Here is a 10,971-nt window from a genome sequence, read left to right as displayed (position 1 = left end):
TGAGCAAACCACTGCCAATACAAATGCCTCCGGAGTGTAACCCAAACTGCCTAACAGCAGGTACCGCGGAGGGCGCAAAGGACTCCTCAGCCGAGGACACGAGCCCGGTGAGTACTCCTCTTAAATCATGTGAAACCACAGAGACCTACCCTGTGGTCCAAACTCTGACCCAACAAGACAGCCTCCTCTGTGAGCTGAAGCAGTCAGAGTCCACCAAACACTACCTACCACTGGTAGTTAAAGGTGTAGAGATCCAAGGGTCCCACACCAACGATGGTGTTCTGTCTCTGTGGACTGATAAATCAGCAATTAACCGAGCTTTCTATGAAACCTTGGTTCACAAACACGTGGGTCTAGAACTAATTAAAAAAGCTTTCCGCTTCCCATTAGTTCCCAATAGTTCACAGGTAATGACCGCTGAAGGAGTCATTAACCTAAAACTGAACTGGAACCAACGAGAACTGGTTCACCCGTTTCTCGTGATCCAAAACTTACCACATGCAACCTACATAGGCTCTGACATTTTGGTAAGGTTGGGAGTCCACGTGGACACCATCAATAAGGTGCTGTGGTCCCTAAAACCAGCCACAAAGGATCCTCCTGTGCTAGACACAGCAAACCTTAAGGCTGGGCAGACCATTCCAGAGGCCTGCCAGGTTGCTAGCAACCAAACCACCACAATACCACCACAGGTGACTAACCTAATGGTGCAAATCCACATCGTAGCTGGACAAGCTATTAGCCATAAACAGGCATATTTTCAACCTTCTCCTGCGTTTTTCAACTTGGGACTGTCCGTGGAAGCCATGAACCAAGTGAGCCTTGACTCCAGGACCACATCTATTGCTGTGTGTAACACAGGCACGGATGAGGTGATGATCCCAAAAAACACTATGCTAGGATGGTTGATTTCCACTGATTTTCATGATTTTGAACTAGGCATTCCATTTCTGGGAGGACTCCCAGATAACCTGGTACCAAGTCAAGAAGCTGGGCCAGTATGGTTCACAAAACCAACACAGGCCATAGCTCTTTTCTCAACCGATGACGTCGACCAAGGACCTCAAACCTATGGTGTCTTACCCATAGACAGGTCCGACGACTCAGAAAGGGATTCGTTGGACTCCCCAAAGAGCAAGAACCCTTATCAGTCTCATCACAGATAGATCAGGTGGTCGCCCAAGCTGACGCTCTGACATCTGATGAAGAAAGAGAAAAACTTTGCCAAGTTCTTTTAAAATATGAAAAGTCATTTTCAACTGACCCAGACATCATCCAACTTCAGAAGTTGGATCCTGCATTTAACTCGATGATACTGTATCTGACTGACCCAGACAAATACACTCCATCGAAAGGTAAACTGGATTCCAATCCAGACCTTAAAGTTCTCTTTCAGCTGCGCAAACAGTTAAAACTACTCAAGGACAGCCTAACTTTAGCTCATGGAGCGACGTCCTCACCCGTGTTCGCGGTCTCCCATGACCGAAGGGGGGTGACGCCAGTTAGGGTAATGTTACCAGACGCGATAACGTGATCAAATCTGACATTGAGAGTGAGTGGCGCACCGAAACGTCGTTTTCTAGTTGCTTAATCACTACTTTTGTCAATGTTGAAACGTTGTTTTACTGGTTGCTTAGTCACTGTTTTTGTTGATGTTGAGACATCGTTTAATTGGTTTTTGGTATTATTTCTGAACACCCCAAGCAAGAATGAAGGTTGTGTGTAGTTAAGTTAGAGACTAAGAGGCCTTTAACTATGCCAACATGCAGTTCACTCGTTAAAATGCAATCTTTGCGGAGTCAATGTAGATTAATGCTACCTTAAGTACCATAATCTACAATGGTCTCACAACGCTTAAGCCGAACCTACTCGAACAATTCTATTCGGGGGGATAGCTAATTCTTTTTGATGAGTCTCGCCATAGACTCCAAAAACATTTATGGGGAAACCAAACACCCAATCTCAAGTCGTTCGTCTAAAAGACAACAGAAAATTGAACCAAACTATATTTTGCCATGTAAAGCTAACTTAAACCAAGTTAGGAATGGAAAAATAGTTTGGAACACCCTTCTATAGGTATAAACCCCTATAGTTACCCTTTTCAGCATGTTACACCCCTTAACTGGTAGCTGTAGCTGTTCCCAATCATAATAGCTTACACACCAGGTGCATATAGGTTAAGGCCTTATGTAAAATCCCCTTCATAAGCCCACCTTAAACCACATAATTGCATGTCACATTGAACCAGAACGGCATCGACTGGACGTCGCCCAGAGACGACCTTCGCTGGAGGAGACCTGCAATCCTGACGTTGGTCTCCAATCTTCATCCAGTGGCCGCATCTTCAGTTCAATCCAAGGGAACCCCTCTGTATGCTGATCAATCAACACCTCCATTCGTTGTGGATTTACCGTTGTGGATTATATGACTTTTTCCAATGGATTACAGACTCTGTTTCCAAGGGGTTAAAGCATTGCTACAATGGAATTACCAACAACATTATGGAATTACCATCAACACAATGGAATTACCAAAAACATTGTGGGATTACATCCTTTGATTTTTGTTTTCCTTGCTGGATTACATCAAGCTCAAGGACATTCGAAGGCGTAAGTTCATGTTGGAATTCATCCCCATGGACAGGCGATGATTTCCAAAGGGGGGACTGTAGTGAACTAAGCCTCAGGTCAAATCCTGACCTTGAGGGCCTTCCTGGGACAAGAACTGTATTTCATTGATTTGAGTCCAGAAACACAAAATCAAGTCCATCCAGAGACTTTCTAAGTGTGTCCTGCACTGATCAATTGAAAGAACACTCTCTTTTTTATTATCATTACTATTTTACAAATGTCTTGATAATCAAAGTGTGTTTAGTTCAAACCATTTTAAATGTTGAAGTGAACTACTCATTTTAAATCAACTGTGAAACAGTATAAATGATTTTCAATCCTCATTCAAAGTAGAAATCTAGTTAATGTCTGTTACAGAGTAATTATTCATTTTCTTGATCTTCTGTCTGAAATGAGCAAGTGTAAGTCGGTCAAAAGTCAAGTTTCGGTCAACTACATGTTTACTGGAAAGAAATGTCATGTTTAACTTTTTCAGACAGATAGAAGTAGAACTGACTCCACAAAGTCTCGGTTTCTTCAAAACATTTTCTGTCTGTTCTTAAACAACTTAATCTTTTTCCTTGACTTTTAATAACCTCTTACATCACTAAAACCACACCCCTGTTGGGTCGATCGACCAATCAGGAAGTTCTCAGAGGAACCGGAAGTGACCTCTTTAAAAGGTTCAACACTTCCTAGTTCCACAGAGAGAATGCAGAGAATGCAGAGAATGCAGAGAATGCTGAGAGTTAGTTCCGAGAGCAGCAGAGTTCAGAATGCTGGAATGCAGAATGCTGGAGAACAACGGCAACTAAGCTGAACGAGAGTTCAGAGGAACTATGAAGAAGTCTGTTCTGGGATGATCTCACGACTCCTGAGGTTTAGCTGTTCTTACGGAGACGCTGGAAGAGTTGAAAGGAAAACTCTACACCAACGCCGAAACTATCATCTGCAATGGTAAAGAGTCGATCTCAACCAAAGTGTACCGTGGGTTAAGCTGCATCCAAAAGGAGCGTGTTGTCGTTCTGGTCTACAGACCTACATCTTATACAGACACATACATCTTCACCCATCTCTCTCCATTTAAACTCATTTATTTCTCATCTTTAAAACTCTTCTATCTGCCAGTAATTAATCCAGATATTTTCAGAAATGTCTGTTGTAAAGCTGCAAGCAGATACCATGGCCGTATGGTCTCTGATTGTAAAGCTAATTAATTAAGCTGTTGTTGAAATCAATGTTGCCAAATTAATGTAAATGTTTGATGTTAAACTTTGATTCTGTTAATAAATGAACGCATGCATTTTGATGGGTCAAAGAAAGTTAACGTCTCACGTCACATTTAATCGTTCAATGCACGATAGAACTCAGTCCAGAAAAATGAAAGAATCTGTTTAATTTATGGATAATATCTCACAGATATATGTTCATTTACATGTGCATGAACTAACATCACCCCCCTGTGGTCATGGGGGACCACGAACACGGGTGAGGACGTCCGTCCATGAGCAAAAGTTAGGATGCCCTTAAGTAGTTTTAACTGTTTGTGCAGCTGAAAGAGGACTTTAAGGTCTGGATTGGAATCCAGTTCGCCTTTCGATGGAGTGTATTTGTCTGGGTCAGTCAGATACAGTATCATCGAGTTAATTGTAGGATCCAACTTCTGAAGTTGGATGATGTCTGGGTCAGTCAGTATTGGGCGTACAGAAACTGTGTTATCAGCAGGTTTAGCTGCAGCTTGTGCACGTGTGACTGCCATTACCTCAGCTGTAGGTTGTGTCGACTGAGTGTTGAGTAGCCAGGAGGGGTCAAAGGACCACGTGGGCCCGTCAACGGCTCCCCCCTTGGCTAGGGAGTCTGCAAGGTCATTGTAGTGCTTGTCATCGCCTGGGACTCTGGAATGTCCTGGAACTTTCTTCCAGAAGATCTGTAGATCATGTGATGTCACTAAGTGATCACATGTCATGAAAAGTTCTTTGTGTTTGACCACCTTTTTTGTTGCTTGTGAGAAAACCGTTCGGTTTCCACAGAGCGAGATCACACAAGAAACTAAGTTGAGCATAGTTAGAGTCAGTGCAGATGACTAGCGTCTGGATGGAGCGTTCCACTGCCATCCGTAGGCCTATTAGGATTCCTGCTATCTCAGCGTACTGAGAAGACTGAGAGCCTAATTTATAGCCAAATGTGACCTGTTCTTGGTCTTGGAGGAGGACTCCTCCAACAACTGCTTTGCAGATTTTCTCGTGGTGGAATGAGCATCCATCCACGTACAATGTCGCCATATCTTTACAGATATTGCTATCAAAGAAGTGCTGATTTGGGTCCTCAGCTACTGAGGGTTTACTCACAACCGGCTGGTGGGTGGCTGGTACATCCTGTGTACATTCTTGGCAGATTGCCAAATCAGTGCCCAAGTGTGACTTCTTATTTTGACCGTAGCGGATATCTAGGTTAAAACTCTGAAGTGCCATAAGCCATGTGGCTACACGTGAGTTTGTCACCACACCATCTCTGATGCGTTGGCTGTTTAGAAACGTTACAGGCTGGTGTTGTGTTTCAACAATAATCCTCTGTCCACCAATATAGCAGGAGAAATGTTTCACTGCCCACACAGTGGTCAGTAGAGCCTTCTCACAGTCTGAATACCTTAGTTCAGGGCCTGCCATTGTTTTGCTGGCGTAGGCCACAACACGCTTGTCTTTGTCGTGTATTTGGTACAGACCTGCACTTATGCAGTGAGTTCAGAAGCCCACTTCCAAGTAAAACTCTTTGTTGTAGTCTAGATAGACTAGACATGGGGCTAACTTGAGCCTGTCTTTAAGAGCGTTCATTGCCTGCTGCTGTGTATCAGTCCAGACAAATGGGACGTCTTTCTTTAAGAGTTCAGTCAGTGGCTTTGCGAGGTCCGCATAATGCTCTATGAACTGGCGTGAGTAATTACACACTCCCAGAAAACTCTGTAGTTCTTTGAGATTGGTGGGGACTTTGAGGTTGTCTAGGCCTTGGGTGCGAGTCAATTGTGGTTGTACTCCGTCCGGACCTACTAGGAGGCCAACGTAGTCCACCTTGGTTCTGTACCACTGGCACTTTGACAGTGAGATTTTAGCACCAGCAGTGTTTAGCTGATCTAGGACGTGGTCGATCTCAGCCAAATGAGAGTCCAGTGTTGGCTGCCTCAAAAGGATGTCATCCACGTAGATCAGTGTCCCACGCTCGTGGGCGTCTGGACATGCTTTGTTCAAAAAGATATTGAACTCTGCAGGTTGGTTAGCGTAGCCAAAGGGACACCTGGTAAAGGTGTATTGTCGGCTGCCAAAAGTGAAAGCTAGTTTGTGTTGGTCCTCGGCGCGCACAGGGATGGTCCAAAAACCAGAGGCGACGTCGAGGGTAGAGAAGTACTTACCATCGGTGACCTTTGGCAGTTCCTGTTGGAGCTGAGTCATTGGCCACCTGGATAAGGGGACTTGTTTATTTAGCTTTCTGTAGTCTATGGTAAGTCTCCACTTACCATTTGGTTTTAAAACTGGCCATAAAGGCGCAGAGTAGGTGCTATTACATTGTCTGATTATACCTTTGACCAAAAGGTCATCAACGATCTCCTGGACAGGCTGATGTGCTGCCAGAGGGATCTTGTATTGTCTGACAAATGTTGGTGGTGCGTTGGGTGGGGTTGGGATGCTCACTGTGTGGAGTGAGGTCAACCCACAATCTGTTGAGTCAGTTGAAAATGACTTTTCATATTTTAAAAGAACTTGGCGAAGTTTGTCCCTTTCTTCATCAGATGTCAGAGCGTCGGCTTGGGCGACCACCTGTTCAATCTGTGATGAGACCGATAAGGGTTCTTGCTCTTTGGGGAGCTCCAACGAATCCCTTTCTGAGTTGTCGGACCTGTCTATGGGTAAGACACCATAGGTTTGAGGTCCTTGGTCGACGTCATCGGTTGAAAAAAGAGCTATGGCCTGTGTTGGTTTTGTGAACCATACTGGCCCAGTTTCTCGACTTGGTACCAGGTTATCTGGGAGTCCTCCCAGAAATGGAATGCCTAGTTCAAAATCATGAAAATCAGTGGAAATCAACCATCCTAGCATAGTGTTTTTTGGGATCATCACCTCATCCGTGCCTGTGTTACACACAGCAACAGATGTGGTCCTGGAGTCAAGGCTCACTTGGTTCGTGGCTTCCACGGACAGTCCCAAGTTGAAAAACGCAGGAGAAGGTTGAAAATATGCCTGTTTATGGCTAATAGCTTGTCCAGCTACGATGTGGATTCGCACCATTAGGTTAATGACCTGAGGTGGTACTGTGGTGGTTTGGTTGTTAGCAACCTGGCAGGCCCCTGGAATGGTCTGCCCAGCCTTAAGGTTTGCTGTGTCTAGCACAGGAGGATCCTTTGTGACTGGTTTTAGGGACCACAGCACCTTGTTGATGGTGTCCACATGGACACCCAACCATACCAAAATGTCAGAGCCTATGTAGGTTGCATGTGGTAAGTTTTGGATCACGAGAAACGGGTGAACCAGTTCTCGTTGGTTCCAGTTCAGTTTTAGGTTAATGACTCCTTCAGCGGTCATTACCTGTGAACTATTGGGAACTAATGGAAAGCGGAACACTTTTTTAATTAGTTCTAGACCCACGTGTTTGTGAACCAAGGTTTCATAGAAAGCTCGGTTAATTGCTGATTTATCTGTCCACAGAGACAGAACAGCATCGTTGGTGTGGGATCCTTGGATCTCTACACCTTTAACTACCAGTGGTAGGTAGTGTTTGGTGGACTCTGACTGCTCCAGCTCACAGAGGAGGCTTTCTTGTTGGGTCAGAGTTTGGACCACCGGGTGGGTCTCTTTGGTTTCACATGATTTCAGAGGAATACTCACCGGGCTCGTGTCCTCGGCTGAGGAGTCCTTTGCGCCTTCCGCGGTACCTGCTGTTAGGCAGTCTGTGTTACACTCAGGAGGCATTTCTATTGGCAGTGGTTTGCTCACCTTGGCCCACATCGTCTGATCACCATAATCTATAATCGCGTCAAAGCGATTTATAAAATCCTGGCCAACCAAAAATGGGAATGAGTCAACACTAGACACGTGTACCGGGTGGTATAGTGTCATTCTGCCAATCTGCATGTGAACCATTGCTATAGCTGTCAGGGTTGTCCTCTTCTCTGAGAGACCCTGCATTTCTACAGCACATTCTGTGAGAGGTATTACCCTGTTAATACTGCCAGCGGCTGTCCTCAGCTCCTCGAACAGTTTAGCTGACATAATTTTTATGTCCGCCCCACCGTCCAGTAGTGCTTCATGTGTGAGGACTCCTTCGAGTGTTACTGACAGGTACGCCTTCTTGGCGACCCCCCTTCTGATAAAGTTACACAGAAACCTCTTAGGTTTTTTCTGACGTTTCTTCACACGCTCAGCCTTGTCTGTGTAATCTTGGTTTGTCTGAACCGTCAGCACAGCAGTAGCTGTTTCTGAGTGTTCAGCTTGCGATGACTCGTCATCGTTTGTGTGTGAGTTCACCCCACCTTCTTCCGATGAGGGGTTGTTGGAGGCAACAACAACAATGTCTTGGTGTGTTCCACCGACATCTGTGACGTTGTCATTCGCGCCCTCAGATTTAATAGCGATTACATCACTACATAGTGCTCCAGGTTGGTTTCCCGTGTCAGTGTGTTTCAAAGTTTCTAACAACCTGCGTAGTTTCTCTGTCTCTTCCGAGCTCAGAGGTGTAGGGCCTTGTTTCTGGAACCTTTGTGATTTTTTCACCTCGGGTCGTTTTGTCCGAGGTGGAGGAGGGTTAGGTACGTCATTTGGGGGTTCCTTTTCGGACTTCCCCTGATAATATGGGTCACCTTGGTTCCCATATCTTTTCGTCCTATGCACACCCCACTTACGATAATCACGTTCATCCTCTGGGATTAAATTCAATCCCTTTAGATCTTTCTTGTCCCAGCGTGCACCTTCATGACGCGGTTTGTTAGTTTGAAAAGACTGCTTTTTCTCGCCTTTTTTAGGAGGGGGAGGCGACACGCGCCGTCCTTCCAGTTCTAGCGAATGGGGTTTAACCTTTACACCAGAAAACACCTCTATGGGCGTCTTAACATGAGAACAGGCCTCAAACACATTCACAGCACACTGTTTAATCTCATTGATGGATTTTTCTTTGAAATTAGCCATCATTTGTACTGACGTTCTTACGTCAGTGTGGAGGTTTTTGCTGAAAACAAATTTAAAACCCTCTTCCTCCTCCATGCCGGTTTCATTCCTGTAACCAAAATAAGCCTGGAAGATTCTTTTGTAATAAACCTTTGGAAGTTCATGCTTCCCTTGCGTGACCTTGTCTGCAGCTGGGAACCCACCAGGTCCCGTGCAGGGGTTGTATTCTCTGATCAAAGCTTCACACAGAAGGTTGTAATCCCTTCTCGTGGCATCAGGTTGACGCTCGATAAAGGTGAACACCTCTCTGTCCGAAGTGAGCCTTATCAGACTGATTCTATCCTCAACAGTAGCATTAGGATAACCACTCAGTCTGAAATCAAGATCATTTAGATACGCCTTCGTACCAGTGGACCCCATAGGCCCAGGAATAAAGCTTTGAACATATTTTGAGATTTTTTTAAGTTCGTCCATTGAAAGAGGAGCTCTCGACGGTCTGTCTTGCCAGCTTGGTAGAGGAGACCTGGACAGGTCTGTCCCTGCTCCTTTAGGTAAGGGTGGAGGTGCTTGTGATGGAGGGAGATTTGGGTCTGGAGCCCAGTGTGTCCCCACATTCTGTCCACGCCTCTCACTATTTTTCTTTTCTGCATGGCAAAGTTGTGTTTTAAGCACGTCTATCTCAGCTCTGCACTGGTACAATTGTGACACTGTTTCCTCGTACTCCTTATTTAATGAAGAGTATGTTATGGAAACCTGTTCTTTGGCATCCCTGGCTTCAGTAAGTGATGCTGAAAGTGCCTGTACTTGCTTGTTCAGTGAATCAATTTCTGCACGTGCGTCTTGCTGTAACTGAGAGTATTTCAAGGAAATCTCCAGAGTCGCCTCTCTTTCCGCACTTGCGGTTCGCTTCAATCGAGTCATCTGTTCCAGATGTTCCTTAGTGTGGATGTTGTGTTCATTTTGAAACTGAAGGAAGCGTCCTTCAAGGTCCTGAAACATCTCGATTTTCTCTGCATATTTTTTAGTCAGCACGTCATTTTGTTCAACCTCTTGGTCCAATCTGTCTTTGAGCAGCACAGAAAGTTTTGCTAACCGTTAAAGGCTCTGCTTTTTATTCTCTTTTACCGTGGCTCCTTCTGCTAAACTTCTCAGCTCTTCATCTTTTTGAGTTTCATCCATCCCTTTTAATGTCACACCAATTACTGGGACTGTAAAAATATATAAAGCTCTCTGAATTATGTCAACTTGTTGACTGTCCTCTTCTGACTGGTGGGAGTCTGAAGGGTCAACGTTTTCCTCTGTCTCTTCCATTATCTTTTATTTTTTTTAAAAATAAACAGGAAGATGTCATGTTTTAGGTCGTAAAAACAAATCAGAAAAGTTTCCTTTTTCTGTTATATTTACTTTTATTTAGTGTTTTAGCAATTAAACGTGTATTTTCTTTTCAGCAAATGAGTAAACTGATCAGCTCTGTGATTATTTTGTGACTGTATCTCTAAAAAGTTGTGAATTATTCATTTAGCACCTTCTTCAGGATTTATCATTAAATGAAAAATTTTCTAGTAAACGCCTCTCTGGGCATAAGTACTTTAATCACTTTTTATATGTAAGACAGCAGCATAAACCACGCTTGAGCACCGTTTTATTAACTCAAAAATGCTTTTTAAAGAATAATAAAAACGTTCAATTTCACCAAAAATCCTAAAAACGAAATGAAACTGTCATATCGAGTTTCCGGCAGAAGGTGGCAGTATAACCTTTTTTTTTTTTTTTTTACTTTATTGAACTACTGAACATACAGAACAAAAGAACACAAATAGAACAACAAATGACAATCTCAAATTACAATGATACATATAAACATATACAAATATCTACAATCATACCTCCTAAGGTCAATATATTCTTAAACAAATTATCATATCAACCATGATAAACTTAAAATTTAGGTAATAATACTATTTGAGATTTTGCAAATAATATAGTACAGTAAATTAAACAACTAACTATTTATCTAAGAATCTACATAATTACTAAAATAATTTGTCAGAGGGCTATATTATCTGAGCGAGGTACACAGAGGTAGCCAACAGGTGAAAAGGAGGAACCCAGACCCAGACCAGAGGTCATTCCATATGTTGAGGGAGTATCAGAGAAACTGAGACATTTATTTTCTAAACATAACGTCCCAGTGGCTTTTAAACCCCAAAATA

Source organism: Nematolebias whitei, chromosome 11, assembly GCF_014905685.2.
Source record: "Nematolebias whitei isolate Nwh7 chromosome 11, NemWhi1, whole genome shotgun sequence".
Classification (NCBI taxonomy): domain Eukaryota; kingdom Metazoa; phylum Chordata; class Actinopteri; order Cyprinodontiformes; family Rivulidae; genus Nematolebias; species Nematolebias whitei.
Note: the sequence above shows the minus strand (reverse complement) of the source record.